Raw genomic sequence first — 21,585 nt, 5'->3', positions numbered from 1 at the left:
ACAGGATTCCATGTCCAGCTACATAGCATTGAAATACCAGAAACATTACCCATAGTGCAATTTTGCCGTTCAAAACCAGCTGCTTGTCCACCTATCCACAGAGGCAGGAAAGCACCCCACTTATTCATCCCCCAACAGAATGCTGTCCCCAGTCCTGTGTTGGGCATCCCAAAGACATCAGGCTTAAATCTGCCAGCTTGGTCCCCAGGCCCAGCAACCATGCTCTCCATCCTAGAGAAAGAAAATGCAGGCAGCCAGCAAGGGTCCAGGAGAGGATCTGTGTCATGGTCCTTCAGGCCTTAAGAGGACAGACACCGAGGATCTAAACATGAAATCTTTCTAGAGCTGAACCCCACCCCCTCCTTCTGCTTAGGTTTGTGGCAGTTGACCTATTTTACTGCTCTTGTACCGACCTACTTTTGAGTTCTATTTTGGAAAGTGACACAAAAGTGCCTTGTACCCCTGCAGAAGAACCACACGCACAGGCGCACATGTGCTCACACCCCAGAAATCAAGGCTGTGGCAGGGTTCCACACAGAAGCTTTTTCTTCTGTCGCGAGAAAGCTTGCCAGCACTTTAAAAAGTGTCAACAGTCCTTCCAGAAGTAAAAATACATAGATGTTAATTTATTAGATGCGTATTTTTTGGCAAAATACCTGCAGGGCGATGTCAATGGGTGTTGGTGGAAAGCCTCACCTTCCAAACAGAAGCCAGCCACTGATGTACGAGCCAGGTCAGATCTGGCTGCGGATGCCCTCCCAAAATGCCTCCTGCTTCGTGTCGCTTGCTTTCATCAGAGGCTGCATATCTGAGTTGTACCCATCCTGTAACTGGTGGACTAAAATTACGTATCTGTTCTGTAAGAGAGAATGATAGTCTGGGTAGCAGACAACCAACATCTGGTTCCCAAGTGCTGGGTATCGGTCTGCCAACAACGATGCTGTGATAACAGTGATTGCCATTTGCTGAGCGCTTATTACAGTCCAAACACCTCACATATGTAATTTAGAAACTTCTATTACCCTGGGAGGTACATTTTATTTAGTTACCCACTTTATGGATTTAAAACTAAGGCCTGGTGACACTAAATAATTCAAGACCCCCTAACTACTAAGTAGCAAACCCCAATGAGGACTCGCACCCAGGTCTGCCCAATACCAGCGTCTGCATTTCCTCCCCCTAAACCACACTGCCTCTTCTAAAAGCAGATTCCACCCAGATTTAGATTTCAATCCTGTGAACTTCCCACTGCCAGTAAGCCATTTGGTTTCTGTCCCTTATCGCCTATAAAATGGGAGCGCTCTTTAGCATTGATAGATTTTTAGGTCAATTAAAAGTAGAAAGACATTAAATGCAATGTGGTATCCTGGATCAGATTCTGGAACAGAGAAAGGGCATTAGTGGAAAAACTAGTGAAATCTGAATAAAGTCTGGAGTTTAGTTAATAGTATCGTACCAGTGTTGGTTTCCTGGTTTTGACAAATGTACCATGTTATTTTAGATGTTTACAATAGGGAAAATTGGATGAAGAGTATGTGAGAACTCCACTATCTTTGCAACTTTTCTGCAAGTCTGAAATTAGTCCAAAATTTAAGCGTTTATTTTTTTAAAAAGAGACATCCAAACAAATAAAAGGAAAAGAATGGAAAAATAGTAAGTCTCTTCCTGTGGTTTCTCATTGTTGATATTTGAACCAAGTATTTATTGTAGGCTGGACAGAGAGGGGGACTGACATTTTCAATTTTACATCAATGCATTAGGATAAACACATTTACTTAAGTACGCGTATTTAAAAGTGCTACCAAATGCACTGCAGTTTCTTTGTCCTTGTATATTTTCTTAATAAATTCCCCAAGTGGATCTATTTAATGTAAATATTTTTGACATTACAAAGTAGTCTCAGAAGCTAAGTGGAGAAAAGTGTGTGTAGCATGCTACCGTTTATCCAAGAAGATGTGATATGAAAATACATGTATAATATATGCTATTATTATATTGATTTTAAAACAATAGGATAAACCATAATTTTTTTTTAATTATTCCATATAAGAGGAGGAAAGGATCATGACAGAGAGGGAGGAGTACATTAGACTTCTCCAAATATACTTCGACTTGTACATTTGATTTTGAAACCACGAAAATATCTACACTGATTTAAAAAATTAACGTATATTTTTAAATTTTTAAAATATTTTAAAAAATCAGTCCCGAAAAGTCAAAAGCAAAATGAAACAAACGTAGCTGTATATTGATCTGTGGCACGACCACAAAGGCAGAAACTATTTCGTGTGACTTCAAGACATTAATTTGACTGTACATCCTTAGTTAGACATACACGAAGAACAGAAAGAACATAACGAAAGGAAAAACAAAGGGTTTTTAATGATCATATTACAGACTAGAGGGCTAGAGTTGTTATTCTGAGATTTTAGATTGATGGGATCAAGTAAAATGCCCCCTAAAGGCTGAGTGAAAATATTCTTACAAACTCATACATTTTATTTTTAAAAGAAACATATTTTCTAGCTTTATGCACTGAAAAGTTCTGGAAACAATGACTAACCCATCACTAATGAACGCAATCCAGTGCTCAGACTGTGGTCTCCGAGGGCCATTTGCATTAAATGCAATCAGGGCTCCTTGGAGAAATGGCTGACTCCGGGTCCAGGAGACAGAATGTATAAGGTGAACCAGGAAAATCTTGTCCTATCAGAAGAAAGGAAGCTAAAAGGCTCCTGGAGGCAAGCCAAAAGGACCCAGGAGCCAACCTGACAGGGCCCCCATTAGTCAAAGATAAAATAATTGGAGCATCAGAAATAATAGCCTAGTGAACTGAACACAAAAAAAGTACATTTGTATTCATGAATTCACTAGAATAGATAAAAACAAACAAAACCCACCTCTGTTGGCTCAGGATGCTAGCCAACCAACTTTATTTTGAAAATGGTTAGGGACACCTGGGTGGCTCAGTCGGTTAGGTGGCTGCCTTCGGCTCATGATCCCAGGATCCTGGGATGGAGCCCTAGTCAGGCTTCCTATGGCCTGTTTCTCCCCCCGCCTCTGCCTCTCTTCACCCCCTCCCCCAACTCATGATCTCTCATTCTGCTCTTTCGCTTTCAAGTAAGTAAATGATATCTTTTTATTTTTTAAATAAAAGAAAGAAAATGGATTAACGAAGAGAAAGATCATCCTGTCATAGGAACTCTAACTTTGGGTCTTCAAATAGTTGATGAAGGGAAGTCTGTCTTTAGGGAAGCAGACAAAGTAATCAGCGTAGAAGGAACAATACAATCAGAGTATCGTGGTTTTGCAACCCAGTGAAATAACAAATCTAGGAATGATCATCGGTGGCTGCTAACGTTTCCAAGAGAGATGACCAGATGTTGTGCCTCTGATGAAAGTATACAGTATTTTGTCCAAATCTAGCCAAAATGGACTTTAAAACATATAATGAGCAGAGAAAAGTATTCAAAGACACCCTGGGGATGCAGCTCGGGAAAGCTAGGTGGCGGGCAGCCAGAGCAGCGCTGCCCAGCATGGGTTCACAGACCAGCATCAGCATCCCTGGGGTGCTTGCTAGAAATGCAGGTTCTCAAGCCCCACCCCAGCCTACTTAATCTGGAATCTCTGGGGCTGGGGCCCATGGAACTGTGTCTTCACAGACTTTCTAGGTGATTCTTTTGCCTGTGGGAGCATGAGATGCACTGACATGCAGGGCAAGCAACCTGGTTACTTCAACAAATGGCCTGCAAGAAAAATAAGAAAGGAAATTTACGGATCCATAAAGAATTTTTTAAAAATCAGCAATACGCTGTATGTGAACTTTGTGTGGCTCCTGATTGGAACAATCTGTAAAAATCTTTTATGAGGGAAATGGGGAAATTTGAATACTGACTTGATACTAAGAAGTTACTGTTAATTTTTAAAGGGATGACAGTGATCTGGTTGTATTTCTAAGAGTCCTTTCTTTTAAGAGTCTTTTCATACTTCGGGCATGAAAGGATGTCAGTATTTGAGATTTGTTTCTAAATAATTCTGGGGTGGGAGGTGGGGAAACAGGTGAGGATATGATAGAAACAGGATTAGCCATGATTTCGTAATAATTGAGACTGAGTGTTGGGTGCACGGGAGCTCCTCATACTTCTCTCTCTCTCTCTCTCTCTGTCAATATTTCAAAATTTTTATAATAAGATTTTTTTTTAAAGGACTAGGGCAGCCCTGGTGGCTCAGCAGTTTAGTGCAGCCTTCAGCCTAGGGCGTGATCCTGAAGACCCGGGATCGAGTCCCACGTCAGGCTCCCTGAATGGAGCCTGTTTCTCCCTCTGCCTGTGTCTCTGCCTCTCTCTCTCTGTCTCTCTCTCTGTCTCTCATGAATAAATAAATAAAATCTTTAAAAAAAAAAAAAAAAGGACTAACTCAGGGGCGCCTGGGTGGCTCAGCTGGTTAAGTGTTTGCTTTCAGCTCAGGTCATGGTCTCAGAGTCCTGGGATCGAGCCCTGTATCAGTTTTCCTGCTTGGTGGGGAGTCTGCTTCTCCTTCTCCTTCTGCCTAAACCCCCCACCTCTCTCCCTCTCCCTCTCTCTCTCTCTCTCTTTGAAATACATACATAAAATAGTTTTTGAAAAATAAAACAAAACAAAAAAAGGTCTAACTCGGGAAAATAATACAGCAAATATAACAAAATGCTACCATTTGTTACATGGATTGGTGGATGGATTAGGTGGCCATTATGCTTTTCTCTCTACTTTTCTCTATGCTTGAAAATCTTCATATGTAAAAACAGAAAACTTCATTGGAAAAAAATTGAAATAGGTTCTCATGCTCAAAAAGTGGGCATCACTGTAGGAAACTCACATATTTTCTTCATTATTGATCATTTTTGTGTGCAGACACTGTATTAGTAGGAGATCACATATGACACAATCTCGGGTGTTATTAAGAGTTATTAGCATCGATTTAAAACTGCAGGAAGGGAGGCCCAGGGAGGCATTCCCGGGGTCACTGTGCTGAGTGTGAGGACAGTTTCACATTGTCTCTACTTGGTCCTGGGCTCTTCCTACTTCTCTCTCTGCTGGAACTAGTACATCTCAGAACAAAATCTTTTCCCCAGTGTATCTGTTTATAACGCCTACCAACTTGGGGGTCCTTTACGTGTCCTGGGACATTAAGTGATAGCATTCTGTTTTGTGTATCTGTTAGTTGATTTTTTTTTTTACTTAATGTTTACTATTATACAGAGCATTTGAATATTAAACATACCATTTCATGAGTTTCACTTACACGACCCCCTTGTATTGCCACCCTGATCAAGACATGAATATTTCCAGCACCCCCACCACCCTTGCCCCAATCTAATCAAGGCCCTCCCCCCCCCAGGTAAGGACTCTGCTACCTTCCATCACCAAGGACACAAATAGGTTCCCAGGGGATGGTCCTTGTGTCTGGCTTCTTTCATTTGTCACCATGTCTGTGAGATTCACACATGTTGCTGTAGGTAGTAGATTATTCTTTTATAGCTCCATACTATCCCCTCATACGGATATATCTCAAATTATTGAATCCAGCCTATTTGATGGAAATGTGAGTTGTTTCTAGTTTTTAACTATTGTGAGTGATCCGTCAATGAACATTCTCATAAACATCATCTGGTGGGCATGTGCATACACACTTAGCTTGGGTGTAAACCCAGGAGTGGAATTGCTGAGTCATGGGACTATTATGACCCTCTCTTTACCTTTAGCAGGTAACCTGGCAAAGTGTTACAAGATCGTACCAAATGTTCCCCCAGCCAGCAACATACAAAAGTCCCAGCTGCTTCCTACTCACGGTGACAAAACGGCCACTGGTTTTTGTCATTCTGATATCACCCTGTTTTAGAAGCCCCCTGGGAACTGTGTGCTTCTGCAGAATTGGCACCCCTCCTCCGGCTCACACATCATCTTCTCCCTCTGTTACAATTCCCACCACCTCTGTGGGACCATTTGTTTCCTGGGTGTTACTTGACATTAGAATTGAGATCCTTCAAGGGCAGAGCAGTCTTGGTACCCCAGGAAGATGTTGGCCTGGCCCACAGTCATTGCTCAATATTTGATTCAGTGAATAAATGAATGAATGGATGCATTAATAAACCAATGAATATTCTTAAAAGCCTAAATCCTACTTATCTGGCAGGACTTGGTACACAGTTTACATAAACAACTAAACTCTTTGGACTGTGTAAACCTATCTCCATAGCTGGGAAATACAGGGAAAATTTGTTTGGCTTGAAATTCAGAGAAGTCTCAGAGATTAGAAAATGTTTTCCATCTCCAAAGCCTCCATGTGCAACAGGGCTGGAGGCATAAAGAAGCAGGACTCAGTGCTAGAAAGGAGCTGCCTTGGTTGGCACCAAGCTTAGATAGAGTGGATCTGTTTTGAAAAGTCCATCTCTTCCCCGCTGGCTACCATATTGCCATGAGCACAGACACCAGAATTTATATACATTTTCAATCCTTGCCAAGAGCAGCAATCTTCTCTTCGGGGAGGTTTAATGAGATACAAACACTATCCCTGCCCTGACACCATCTGTGAGTTCAGTAATTCTCAGAAGTGACCTCATGATCTAGACACATACGCCAAGAGGAGAGTGGTCACAGAGACACTATTTGGGTCAGCTTGGACAGACATGTCCATGTAAAGATTGCCATTCGATGGATTGGGGATTGAGACTCCACTGCTGGGTGAATAAATACTCTCTGTACACAATTGTAGCCACCAGCCGTTAAAGGAAAAAGCCCAACTTTTAGGCAAATATTTGGCTCTCATTGAACTTCTGCAAAATGATTACATCTGTAACTTCAGTTGTGAGCATTTTGTGAGCATCTCTATAAGGCAAGGGTGCCGCAGAATGGAAAAAAAAATTACAGAGGCTGAGTGCTAACAAAAGCAGAACTATGAGAAAGATTGAAGAGATTGGAATGAATGTGCTTCTCATGTCACCAGCATTCATTCCTTCGAATCATACCAGCCTGGAGGTGAGGATGAGGCTGCATTTTATTACATTTACCTGGGTCTCCACTACCTTTCAACACTGGCTCTTGTGCTCACAAAGCCACAAGACTCAGTCCTTTACTTCCAGGTGGCCCGTAGGACTGTCACATGTGTGATGTGAGCAAACTCCCTTGGCCTCCACTGTCGTCTTCCACCCGCTGCCAACCCAGGTTTGGCTCTCAACCCCATCTTCCCAAAGCTGCACACAAGGAAACAGCCTGAAGGGCAGATGACCTGTGAGTGTGAGTATGCTCTAGAGGTGAGGATGACCCCCAGCTGACAGCAAGGACCCGGGGACCCCAAGGGAACCCCCACATGAGGAACTGACTTCTGCCAATAGCCTGGATGAGCTTGCAAGTGGATTCATCCCCAAAGCCCCCAGAAAGGAATCCAACCTTGCAGAGACCTTGATTTTCTCCTGGTGAGACCCTTACCAGATTCCGACCTACAGAACTGTAAAATAATAAATTTGTGTTGCTTTAAGTTTGTGGTAATTTGTCATAACAGCAAGAGAAAACCAGTGCAAGATTCATAATAAAAATGTTAGAAACTATACAAAAGCAAAAACAAAACAAAACAAAAAAGCAAAAGCCATCTATACTATTATCATCTCTGGATAATCACTTAAATTTTACTTGAGATATATTATCTATTTAGCTATCTTAACCCAACTTGAGAGCATACTGGACATACATTTTATAACTCACTATTTTATTTTTATTTAGCAGATACTGATAGTATCCTAGGTCAATGAATTGTTTTCTCCATCCCTGACAATAGAATTTTTTTAAAAGATTCATTTATTTATTTCACAGGGAGAGAGAGAGAGAAAGTGCAAGTGAGGGGAGGTGCAGAGAGAGGGGGGGAGGCAAGCAGACTCCCTGCTGATCGTGGGGCCCCCACTCAGGGCTCCATCCCAGGACCCGGAGATCATGACCTGAGCCGAAATCAAGAGATGGAGGCTTAACCGACTGAGCCACCCAGGTGCCCCCTGAAAATAGAACTATAATCAGATCTTAGAAGAGTTCATGTAGAGGTCACACGGGGTGTGGGAACTTAGTAAGTGCCAGGAGCCACTTCCTGGAAGAGAGGGGGTCTTGAAGAGTGAGTAGGAGTTCAGTAGGTGAAGACAGGGTGACTTTCCCAGGAGGAGGAATAGTGTAGACAAGGATTGGGAGGCATGAGCCCAGAGCACGCTCCCTGCAGCTGCTGTGTCCTCTCTAGCCTAGAGGGTAGAGCAGGGGCTGGGAGGGGTGGGAGAGGCAGGAGGAAGGCTGGGGGCGGACCCCCGAGGACCCTCGACACTGGACGCTGCGGTGCTTAAGCTCTGGGAAAGCATCCTCTGAAAGACCGTCCTCTTGTCTCTCGGTCCTGCCACTGTGTCTTGCAGGAAACACCTTGTGGACAAGTGACTTAGGGCTTCCTCCAAGAAAGAGCTGCGGGGGTTACTCAGCAGGTGAGACCTGCACAGACCAGATTTTCCTAGAACGATGCTCCAGCGCCAGCAAACCACACTCACCCGCAGGGGCTTCGACACAGTCATTACCTTGAAGCCTTTATGGAAAACGGAGATCATTCTAATCTCTTGACAACAACCCACCTCGGAACTGAAATCGCTGACACAGAAATAAGCACATTTAATTACTACCAACGTTCAAGCAGGTCTTGGCAGAAAGACAGACGTCATCAGCTACGCTGTGCCCACCTCGCACGTTCTGGAACTGCTCCTCTGGTAAAAACCCTTGACTTCCAAGCAGCCGCTTAATGGGGCAGCAGGCCGTTGTGGGGGTTGCGGGGGAGTCTGTTTTCCTCCTCGGGGACACAGGTAAGACAGTCAGGGGCCCTCTGCAAACACCCCCTCCGTCCCCCACACTGGCCCATCTCTGGCGCGCTGGGGTTCGCTCTGTCTTGCTTGTTCCCAAGCAGAAGATGGGAACAGGGTCTGCTCACTGAAGTGCCAAGTCTTTCTGTCCTGGAATAATGAAGTAATTCCCACTCTTGTCTCCAGACTGGAGGGGATGAGTCATGTAGGACAACACCCTCCTCTTTTTCCCCAGCAATACATCTTCCCAAGCAGGGGAGATAGCCGAGAGTTGCCAGGGCCCTGGCTTTGTCCGGGGCCCAGGAGGGTTTTCTGCGTCCGTGTGTCCCTCTGTCTGCAGACCCAGGCCTGAAACCGTAGAAGGCCTTCTCCTTCCCCCGGCCTCTTCCCTCAAACTCGCCGGCCTCCTAATCCGGCCCTAATTCCACCTGGGCACTCTGTCTGCTGCCCTTTAAAACATCAAAGAACAGCTGCTCGCTTGGACATAATGGGTGTCTTTGTTACCCCTGAAGAACTGGAACCTTTAAAATGTCACTTCCTTGACGATTTCGTTTGGTATAAATGAAACCGATTTTCAAGTTAAAACTTGCACTTGGAGGTTGAATTCCCCGGGATCGTGTCTCTCTGCCTTTCCGCTGGCTCACCCCGTGGGTCTGACACCCTGACGTAGATGGATAGGGCTCTCTTGCAAACCCTGGAACTCTCGCAGTTCCTAAATCCTCCCCATCTGAACGTGAAGAGCCATCCCTGAGGATGCACTCCTGTGACTGTGCGTTCCGGCCCTGAGAATATTGCTATTTTTAATGATTTTCTTGTCTCTTCAAGCAGCCGTTAATGGTTGTGCTCATCTTAGAACCGATCCTTTTTTTAAGTTTGGATGGAATCCCATAGTAGAGAATGACCAGTTCCTGCCTGTGTCCTGGACTGGCATCCACTAGAGTTGCACCACCAAGTCTTCGTGCTCATTGGAGCCATCAGCTCAGGCTGCGCTCTGCCCAGAAGGTAGAGCCTGAATTTATCCTGGACGCCAGCAAGAAGGCTGGCAAGGAATAGCACCCTGCTTTTCAGAGTCGGTGCTAGGACCTGCTACACCCACACAGAGCTAATCTCTCACCAAGCAAACTGGAGGCCTCTATGCTCAGGACGTTGGAGGACAGTCGCCCTTGGCCCAAAGGCACTAGGGTGCAGGGTGCAGAGCCTCGAGCGATATGACAATCAAAATGACCAATCATCTAATGTTAACGGGAACATTTTTCCCCAGGTCGGCGACTACTGTTTCTGAGAGTCAACTTTTTAGGGGGTGGAGAGGGGAGTCTTCATTATCAGGTGCTGGTTGCTCTGGTTGTGGCCAACTCACCCCTTCTCTGTCCCACAATGTGCCCCACCCCATGAATCTCCATTTGCATTCTTTTACCCCCCAAGGCATGGCTCAGGGGGGCAGATAGGTTTACTCATAGGGTCACTCCCTGATGGTGCAGTGGCTTCCAGAATGATTCCCAGGCTGCATGTGGGTTTAGGAGAGAAGGGAGCCGTTGGTTATGGAATGGCCTTGGGCATGGAATGAGGAGAAAGTTAGGTCCTCTTTGCAGTACTCCTGGGGAGTCCCTCTGCATTCACTGTCCCTGTTAGAGGGGTCCTCTGGCAAGTGGTGTTTGAGACTCCAGGCTTCCCTCTGGGCTCTCTGTTCCCAGCAGGAGAGGGTAGCCTGGCTTGCAAATTAGATGGCTTCCCCATTTAGTGGGGCTTTCAGGATGACCCCCCCTCCCCCAGACACACATCCCGCCCACCCAAACCTTCAGTCCATAACATTGCTATTTCCCAGGGGTAATAAGTACTTCATTCATGACCTTTTAATGGGTAAGATTTTTTCAGATGAATATATGAGTTTTTGTAACCATTTCTTTGTTGTTGGATGTTTGGCTTATTCACATTTTTTTTTCTTTAAAGATTTTATTTACTTATTTATTTGAGAGAGAAAGAGACAGAGACAGAAAGAGTGTTTGCAAGTGCAGGGAATGAGTGCAGGGGGAGGGAGAGAGTATCTCAAGCAGAATCCCAGCTGCGTGCAGAGCCCAAAGTGGGGCTCAATTTCACAATCCTGAGATCATAACCTGAGCCGAAACTAGGAGTTGGACACTTAACCAACTGGGCCATTCAGGCACTCCTCACATTATTTTCCTCTTAAAAAGAATATTGTAATTACATTTCTTACACAATGCCCTTTCAAAACTTTAAAAGTTTCTAGAATGCTAGCAGTAGGATTGTTAGTTCAAAAGAAATGTTCATTTTACAGTTCAGATATGTATTTCTAAGTTGATTTCAAAAGATTTGTATTGGGATCCCTAGGTGGCTCAGCGGTTTAGCACCTGCTTTCAGCCTAAGGCGTGATTCTAGAGTCCTGGGATCGAGTCCCACGTTGGGCTCCCTGAGTGGAGCCTGCTTCTCCCTCTGCCTGTGTCTCTGCCTCTCTCTCTGTGTCTCTAATAAATAAATAAAATCTTAAAAAAAAAAAAACAACAAAAGAGTTGTATCAACTTATTGTCCAGACAGTAATTTTTTAAATTACTTTAAAAACTTGAGAGGTGGGATCCCTGGTTGGCGCAGCGGTTTGGCGCCTGCCTTTGGCCCAGGGCACGATCCTGGAGACCCGGGATCGAATCCCACATCAGGCTCCCGGTGCATGGAGCCTGCTTCTCCCTCTGCCTGTGTCTCTGCCTCTCTCTCTCTCTGTCTGTGACTATCATAAATAAATTAAAAAAAAAAAAACTTGAGAGGTAAATAAGTGATAAATGCCCTAAGATAGCATAAATTTTTGTTTTTATCTAATTATAAAGGCAGAAAACTTGGAAAACATAAAAAGAAGAAAATAAAGTACAAAGGTCACTATTTTGAGAAGGAGATGATTTCTGCAACTTAGTATCAAATAGTTCAGAAAAATAATATATACAGTTTTACATAACATGTGTACTATGACACTATGACACATATACCATATATACACATGCAATACCTATGTGTATATATAATGTATATATGAAATAGAAATATTATACACATTATATATATGTCATATATAGATTGCCTAATGTACTTACCTGTACATGCATATTGCATATAATATATATTATTTTATAGAGAGTCACAATATGTATTGTGTGTGTGTGTGGAGAGAGAAAGAGGGAGAGAATAGTAAGGCAAATGTGATAAAATGTTAACACAGTTGGTGAGCCTGGGTGAAGGTCTGTGAAGGTGAGTGAGCATTCTTTGTGCTGCTCTTGGAACTTACCTATCAATGTGATACTATTTTAAAATAAAACATTAATTGATTTTGGATTTGGAGATTTCTCCCTATGCATAAAAACACTGTTTTCTGCCAATTTAGGGGTTCATACTATTTAGGTTTTTTTTTTTTTTAGTAGCAGCTCCATAGCATTACGCTGTACCATAAATATGCTGCCCTGACCTTGGTACATCATCTTATGGATCTTCCTTAATTTCCTTCCTGTGGAACTTTTAAGTTTTTTCCAGTTTTTCATTATTAAAAAATAAAATTTCAATTAAGTGTCCCTAGACACAAAGCTTTAATCACGTCTTTGGTGAATTTCCTTCCTGGGAAGGGCTGCTAACATAAATGGTCAAATGCCGCTGGACAGGTTGGGGTAATTCGCTCCGCCACTCAGCATGCAGGGGTCTGCTCTGTCTGGTGCCAGAAAGAGAGCCCTGCTCCAAGCTGCTCAAGGGGGAAGTGGGCTCCACTGTAGGCTCAGCTGCAGGAAGCACAGCCTGGCATTGCAGACCTGGAGGGTCTCCCTTGTGCAGGATTTCCTCCACCCCACCCTCCTCTGGGCAGGCTGGAACCTCCTTTGCAAAGCTCTGAGCTCTCACCTCTCCTTCACTCCCACTCGAGGGATCCTCTGGCTCCCACTTCAGGACCTTGCAGTTGAGCCGCTCCCCACGGTTTGCACAGGTGGGATAGCATGTGTGCTAGGCGTGGGGTGGACAGAGCACAGATATCTTAAAACTGAGCAGGGCCCAAGAGGCAATGGCCCACACCTCAATCGCATAGGGCTCCCTGTGCATTTTACTACAGTTTTCTTTCACGCTTAAAAAAGAAAAAAAAAAAACACCAGAAAATTTGATAGTTTGAAACATTATTTTAATTCATTTCTTTGGATGCTAGTGTTCTTTACCAGTTGTGCATGTTTGTTGATCATTTCTCTGTCTTCTGCCAAAGATTTGTTCATGTCCTTCCACCATATTTGTACCGAATGCTGTTTTTCCTTCGTTCGTCTGTCTGAAGCCTTTATAAAGGACATCACCCTCTGCTGCATAGTTCAAATAAACATCTGTCCCACTTTGCTATTCAACTATTTACAGTGTTTACAGTGTCATTTGACATTCAGCAATTTCCCATTCTTGCATCAGCAAATCTAAGTGGGTTTGTTTTGTTTTCTTACTACAGCTCCATATTTGGAGAAATGCTCCTTCTTTTGCTCTTGCCAGAAAGGTGTGCGTTCCGCGTGCTCAAGCATTGGTGCTCTGCACCGCGTCCCCTCTCACGCCACCCATGCGGTCCCTGGCACAGCACCCCAAGTAGGTGCTCAATCAATACGTGGTTGCTGTTGACTCGAGTGAAGGGTAATGAAAACTCTTTATGGTCTAATGACTTTGAACATTATTTGAAAGGCTGCAAATGAGAATTCAAGAAGCAATGCCCTAAATGGTACCCTAGTGCCTCTCAGAGGATCTGGCTAATTGAATTCAAACCATATGTGGGGCTGTCTTTCCCAGGACAATATGCTCAGAAGGCAGTGGAGATGAGCTGCCTTTCCAGAGCCTGGCAGTCCCATAACAGGACCAAATAAAGATTGAAGTCAACATCTTCTTTCTCTCCCTTCAGAGATTTGGATTATGATGTGTACCTTCTAGCGTTAATGACTTCTGAAAATTCCTAGAGCTGGCAATACAGGGCTCATCTGCAAACAGCAATGCAAGTGCCTTGTTTTAAAGCAGAAAGTGGTGTCCATAAGCCCGAGGCAATGAGTTGACTGTTACCACAGATCTTTTCACGATGTCTCTAAGCACGTATATGGAGACAACCACGAAATCACCGTGCTGGGCCTTCTTATGGCTCCAGGACTTTGGATCTCATTTTAGAAAGTGTTCACAGAAAACAAAACAAAAACAAAAACCATGTAGTACATTTTCTAAAGACAAACTGGTCCCATGGTGTCCCTGTGTTTTTCAGCTTTGTGGGGTGGGGGCAATCTCTTGTTTGAAATCTTGCTCTTTTTTTTTTTTTTTTGACAGAATTATTGATTCTGTGTTGACTCCTTGACTACGAGATCATGAACTCTCTTGGTCATCACAAATAAACATCTAAAGAATTGTCTCTTGCACCAACATCAAGAAAAAGGGAACCTGGGTTTTCTAAATAAAGTGTCCGGAGAAAAAACCAATGTGTGTTTTGCACAGATTATGTCATTAATAATGCATTTTTAGGTGAAGTTAATATTTTACGGGCTATTAATAATACATGTGTTTGGAGAAATGCATATATTCTATAGGAGGAGGAGAAAGTTTCAAATCTTGAATCACATCTTTGTATTGCAGTGCGGTTGGGACCCACAATTTGATGAAAACTTGCTGTTACTTTGTGTTGAGACTAAAGTTTCTTCATTGATGTAACCTGGAAAGTTCAGAATTCTGCTTCTAGCTGAGGCTGCTGCTAGCACCCGCACCCCTCCTTACCCATCATGCACTTCAGCCACGGCTCTGAGCACCTCCAATGCCAAAGTAAGGGCTTTGAAGCATCAAGCAGGGCATGTGAATGGCACTTATTATGTGTATACATCAGACGTTGTCTCAACTCAGAATGTGATTTAAACTTAACGGCAATTTTTGTTCAGAATTGGAAAGGGTCTGTCTCTCCCATTACCTTTGAGTTTGAAGAGACAGCTTACGCAATGTTCGCTTTCCCAGATGGAGTGAGACACAGAAGGGAGACAAGCGTGGAACAGCTGGTGAGGCCCAGATGCAGTGAAAAACTGGCTGGTGACATTGAAATGAGAACATCCTGACACCCATGGGTGCCAGGCTCCCTGCCAGTTGCTGAGGAGGAGAAGTATGGCATAACCCCTGCCCCCGGGGTGCTCTCAACCTAGTGAAAAATCAAAGTACTCCGTTATTCTCATGTCATGATAAACCTACTTAAGTCTTCCTTATTCTGTAGCCCCTGACGTCTTGCTGTGAAGGATGCAAATAACCAAGGCAAATATTTTCTAATTTTATTTCCCTGAAGCTTTGAGGTATCCTATTCCATATGTTAAGTCTGATGGAGTTCAGAACATGTAGTCCCCAAACACAACATCTTACCATGTTTTAAGCATATGTTAAGCTGAAGGAATGTGAGAAATGCAGGTGCAAGGAAGACTCCCTGACCCCTCCTTCTCCCTGAAGCCGTCCTAAGACCCTCCTGTGAGAGGTGCTTCCCTACCTGGAGGAAAGGAGCATCCTTATCTCAGAAGGGGAGACACTCCAAGAGGGCTTTGGGTGAGCAGGCCTTGCTAATTTTCCTGCTCTTTACTCCCCTTTGCTCATGCCTGTAGTCCTACCATGTTTTCCCATGACTGTCCACTCCTCTACCGACCTAGTTCAAAAACACATCAACCAATTCTTCAACGGTTCATTTCCTAATGATGGCTCCCACATTACAGAACATTTATAGCAAACAAATGACCCTGCTTGTCTCCTTTGAATCTGTTTTTGTTGATTTTTCAGACCTGAAGAAGGTTGAGGATGAGTTTTTCCTTCAGGGGACACAAGTCTCCCTCTGTGTCAGTAAAGTTACCTAAAATGTCAGTGAAATCCGAAAGCATGTCTTCATTCTTCAGCACACTCACACAGGTGCAGCATGGGCCGCATAAAAGCTTGGGGTTCTGGAGCCATAAGAAGGCCCAGCACGGTGATTTCATGCGACAGGCCTGGCTCCCACCTCAGTCCAGCTCCCTGACATAGAATAACCTGGGCAAGGTAACACCCATCCCCGAGAGGATTGCACTCCCTCATGCCGAATGGAGCTTATTCTGTGGGTCTCAGCACACTGGTGCACTTAATTCAGACATCAGCTCCAGGGAGGCAGAGGGGAGGCAATGTAACCAGCCTTCAAGGATGTTCATCTTTCTACTCTGAGCTCTGAGGCCCTACCCTGCAGGAGGACCAGATGGGAACTGGGATCTAGGGTCCCTTGCTTCTCAATGTATGGCCTCCGCTCAGTGCTGAGTGGGATTCTAGTACTTTAAAAGAAGCTTTTTTTGTGCAAGTCTTCTACACATGCCAGTTTCCTCACCTGATGCTCAGTTGATCTGTCTCAGACTTGGAAGAAACAGTGACGGGTTGCAGACGTTCCCTGAGAAATATTAGTTGGCCTCAAGATGGTAACAAAGGGGTTTTCAAGAGTGATCTGAAACCATACTAATCTTAGAAGCTCTAATCAAAAAAAAAAAAAAAAAAAAGAAGAAGAAGAAGAAGAAGAAGCTCTAACCACCCCCTCCTTATGTCACACACTGCAGTCCACCTCCTGTTCAAAGGAAGCCAGTCCAGATCCTACCTACCCTCTACCTGCTAGGAGTATTCTGAGGGTAATGAATGTGAAGTGGACATGATTTGTAAACGTGTAGACTTTTGACTCAGACACAAAAAAGGGCACCTGGGTAGCTCAGTGTTTGAGCATCTGCCTTCAGTTCAGGTGATGATCCTGGGGTCCTGGGGTCAAGTCTTGTATTGGGCTCCCTGCAGGGAGTCTGCTTCTCCCTCTGCCTGAGTCTGCCTCTCTGTGTCTCTCATGAATAAATAAAATCTTTAAAAAGAGGGGGGGATATCTCAGAATATGAAAAGAGACCACTGAATAGCTTTGAAACCTAAAGCCCACTCTCTTGACATGTTTCATGAGACAATGGTCTTGAACCCAAGCATTATGGGGCAGGAAGAATGAACTTTCTAAACGCCTTGATTTTCAGGAGCATATCAAGCACTCTGCTGAAGGGACAAGATCCTGGAGATTATGTGGCAGGGACAGAGAAAATCCAGGATATGACCCAGAGGAGAAATCCACTTCCTCTAGGTTGGACAGAGGAAGGGCTTTAATTTGTTTCTCCAGCATGTTTCTAGGCCTTTCCATGAGGCATGCAGGAAGGCAGCAGGAAGTTCCTGATATACTGTGCCTGAGAATGCAGAAGCGGAGCCCAGTCAGCACGGAGAACTGGCAGGCTCAAGCTGAGAGAGCACACAGGCTGTAGACTGGGGTAGCAGGTGCCAGTAGAGTGGGCAAGGAACATTGTGAGCTGCAGAGGATGGCAAGGGTCCTATCTTAGGCTACTTGGGGTGCCATGAATACCACTGACTGGGAGATGTACACAACAGAAATAGCTCACAGTCCAGAGGCTAGGAAGTCCAAGATCCAGGTAGCAGCAATCTACATTTCACTCTGAGGTCTCTGCTCTTGGCGTTTGTAGGCAGCCACCCCTGTGTCGTGTGCTCACATGACCTCTTTATGCATTTTGAGGGACAGAGTGCAAGCTTTCCAGTGTCTTGCCTTAAAAGGATGCTAATCCTGACAGATCAGAGCCACATCCTCATGACCTCACTTAGCCTTTTTTTTTTTTTTTTTCTGACCTCACTTAGCCTTAATTACATCCTTAGATGCTTCATCTCCAAACACAGCCATAGGGGGCTGGGGCTTCAACATGTGAATCTGGACGCAACACAGACATTCAGTCCAAAACAGGACCTTTGCTCTCCGAGGACCTTGGAAGCAGATGCGACCCTGTGTCTTACTCCTCCCTGACCTGTCTCATGTCTATAGGTGAGACATGAGATGCACATATCAATAAACTTCTGTTCGTCTTTTATTAATTTGTCCTTTATTATGAGGCTTAGCTGAGAACCTAGGATAGAGAGAGGAAAAATGTTCTCCTCCCCTACCATACAAAGCACATGGCAAGCATGTGGCAAGCATGTGGTTAGCCCTCAAAAGGAAAACAACATTCTCAGCCATTAGTTTTTGATACATTTGAATACATTTTGATACATGGATCCCGGGCTCAGCAGGTTTTTGTCCGGGTTTCTCTTCTGTTCTGCTCATGACTCATCGATCAGAAACCACTTCGTGCATCAGAGGCTAGGAAGTGGGGGAACCACACTAAATCACCAATGTAGAATTATGGTTGAAACCCCTCAATGTGAAAAAAGGCTTCGTCATATTCCCTTAATCCGAGTCAAATCCCCGGCTAGAAACATCAATGTCTGCACGTACCATTTTCATCCACACAAAAGGTATCTGCTATCCACTGGGGAGGAGAAGCTTCGCCTGGCTAATGAAATGTCATAGGCTACCAAAGTCCCAGAAAACTACCCTGAATCACTTTGTCATTTTGATTTAACAAACGTTTCAGCCCAGCGAGCAAGACTTGGAATTATAATTATGTCAGCATCTGATAATTAAATCCCCCTAATCAGCCTTCATGTATACTTTTCAACCAAAACAAGCACAAAAAATTCTGCACATGCCCTCAGTAGATTTCAGTGCTAAGGGACATATTTGGCAACACATGACCAGTACGTGGATGGTCATCACAAACCCCTCTGGTATCCGTGTCACGACATGAGTCACAAGGAACCACAGTGGATACAGCACATAACTGTGGCTTTACTTCCTCAGAAATCGGCAGCAGTGAAAGATGCCTCATTCCCCTCTCCCGGACATCAGCAGGCAAGCAGCAGCCCCGTTGGCTTTGATGAAAGGATATGACACATGGTATGTGCTTAACGCGGGGGACGGTCGTAATACCTTCTCCCTGACGTCAGTTCCAGCTGCTGCCCTGTGTCAGGCAGGTCAGCAAAGTCATCCCCCAGACGCTTTTCCATCTCTCCCTCCTGGTGCTGTTTCATCAAAAAGACTCAAAGAAACTCATGACTGTTTTTCTCTGCAGTTTAGGCCATAAACTTGGATCTCTTCCTCCTTAGTCTTGGAGAAGAATAAGCCAGCATTTTTGAAGATCCTAGAGGAAAGTAAAGGCTCCCCCCCACTCCCTCCACCCCACTTCCAGCCTCTGATGTGCTAAGATCTGAGAGATCTTAGCTTGAAGTCACGCTTTGGCTGCAGCCCGGCAGGTGCCCGCAGCATCCAGAATGGGGACGCGAGCAGCTGCTTAGAGACGCGAGGAGAAATGGATGCTTCTCAGCGCCTCCTCCCCTACACTCACCCCAGACAACCCCCTCAGACAGTCTCTGGGGGGCTCGGGATCAGAACTTGCTGGAGGCAGCCGACGGACTTGAAACAAAACCCCTCGGTTGGAGGGGAGGCTTGCCAAGGCCGTTGCTAGGTTCCAGGTGGAGAAAACATTTGCGGGAAGGAGCCCGGCACTTGGGGACCCAGCAGCCCGACCACAAGGAGAAAGGGGGACACCCGGGGAATCCCACGGAGTTTTCTGACAACCGTCTCTCCTGATGAGCGGGGACATGTCCTGGCAGCTCAGGGCAGACAGAGGAGGGGAGAAATGCAGAGAGGTTGCCAGCCTGCGTGGGTCCCCGGTGAGGGCCAGGCCAGCTCGCTGCCAGCCACCCAGGGGCTCTGCAGCCGCCCCGGCGGGCAGCTCTCACCTACCCATGAAAGGGCACACGAGGCACAAGCCTCTGCCAATAGACTCGTTTTAATCACTCCACAGATCGTTTCCTTTGCTCTCAGTGTTGCCCGCCAACGCTCTCACACAGAGCCCCCTGAGTCATTCCTGCACCCCGTTTCTGCTCCCTTAGCCCAGAAGGCCGGGGTCCCCACTGGGGACAGCCACCTGCCGGGTGGCCTCATCGTCTCGTCCTTCCACACCTGGCCGGCCTCGATCTCAGAGCGTGGGGCATCGGAGACGGGTCCAGGTCCAGAGCCGGCGATTCTTACGCCTGGTGTCGAAATGGGAGAGCTTCCCAGGCAAGAGCCTTTGCAACCACCCTTCAGCCACTGGCGTTTCCCAAACGGTTCTTTCAAAGAGCCTCGTTTCATGTGAGCAAGCATTTGCTGACTCACTCAGGGAGCACACAGCTTCCAGGAAGTTTGGTTGGCAATCCGTGCTGGCTTAAAAAAAAAAAAAAAAACCCAAGGCAATTGTTTTTCCATTATTCCATTACCAGCTGGCAGAAAGGATAAATACCAAAATAGGAATTTCTCTTTCGACATGAAGTCATGGAGACCGCAGTGAGACAGGCCGGTCCTGTTACCGGCTGTCCAGCTCAAATTATTTCAAATGTTGCTGGGTTCGAGCTCACGAACCGTCAGCTGCACATCTTCGGCTCCTACTACCTGCTGTATCGCCGGAGAGCCGTTCCAAGGCCAGAACCCAAATATGCTCAGATGCAAAGAAATCAGCTCCAGGATGAATCTGATTATTGAAGTGACAAAGGTAGAGTCTACTTAGGATTTCAAAATCATTGAAGTCTTTCCTGAAGTCTCATTTTAAGAAGAGAATCAGGCAACTGGGGCAGCGAGCTCCTGAGAGAGGGGTGTCTCTTAGATTTCAAGACCTGACTTCCACATTTATTCTAACACTATTATATTTCTGTTATAACCTTATTAAGACAGAAAGGGAATGCAGGATATCCAAAATTTACTCATCCACATCACAAAACAAACAACAGGGGAAAAAATTCAGTTTAGCAGAAAGCAGGACTTTCACTTGCAGCCCTGGCCTGAGCTGGCTGCCCCGGAGCACAGACCAGCTGGAGCCAGACATCACAAACTCCTACCCGGACTCCACCTCCGGGCCCTTAGTTACGAAATGTCTAAGGGCATTCGATCCCAAGTTGACTCTTTCTTACTATTTAGATTTTAAGACCTGGCATCCGCTTTACAAAGGGGGTAAACTCTTCACTGGCAACTTTTGGAAGTTGGCTGCATGCAGGAATTCTGAGATATTTAGTTGCTAAGTGACATCAACCCACTTCTTAGCAAGTGTCCTAGAACAGTCTAGAAATGATTGGGCCCTGGATTTAAGTTACCAGTTAGGAAAAGCTTGGAAACTCTCTGAAGATAGTAAAGAAACATAAGAAAAGCTAAGGAACTTGCTGGGCCAGTGTTTGATGGTGTGATCTCATCCTTGCAGAGCTGCCCCTCTTGCCTACCGTTGAGATGGATCTGGGCCCTCTACATGGTTTCCCACCACTTGCGGGCACAATGCTAAGCTTTGTTGGTAAAGGAGACAGAGACACTGTGGGACAGAAGGGCGCTGCTTCCTAGGTCTGAGACAGTTGGCTCTGTGGGCTCCTGTGGGTCAGGTGGTGGCTGCTTCCCCGGCACCCCCTCAGTCGATCCTGTAGCAGAGTAACATGGCTTCCACATGCATCCTAGACAGCTGGCTTCCAGCAAATTCTAGAGGGTGGATTTTCAACAAGATCTGTCAGCAGGGACCACAGGCACGCCTGTCACCTGCTGAGCCACAACCATTCCCTCTCTATCCTATCTAGGCCTCAGCCCAGGACAGGAGAGGATACTCCTCATGGGCAGGGATGCTCCTTTTCTGCGTGGCTCCTACCTGCATGCTTTGCAGTTCCTTCTCCCTCTCGCTGGCTGATCCCTCGTTCCTGCAGCTCCGTTATGGTAAATAGTCATATACATTACACATCCCTGGCCAAGCTACCGTGTGGTTTCTCTCCCCTGATTGGATCCAGACTGATAACCTGGTCTAGGG

This window comes from Vulpes lagopus, chromosome 2 (genome assembly GCF_018345385.1).
Source record: "Vulpes lagopus strain Blue_001 chromosome 2, ASM1834538v1, whole genome shotgun sequence".
Taxonomy (NCBI): domain Eukaryota; kingdom Metazoa; phylum Chordata; class Mammalia; order Carnivora; family Canidae; genus Vulpes; species Vulpes lagopus.
The sequence above is the reverse complement of the archived record's forward strand: the minus strand, read 5'-3'. Positions refer to the sequence as shown.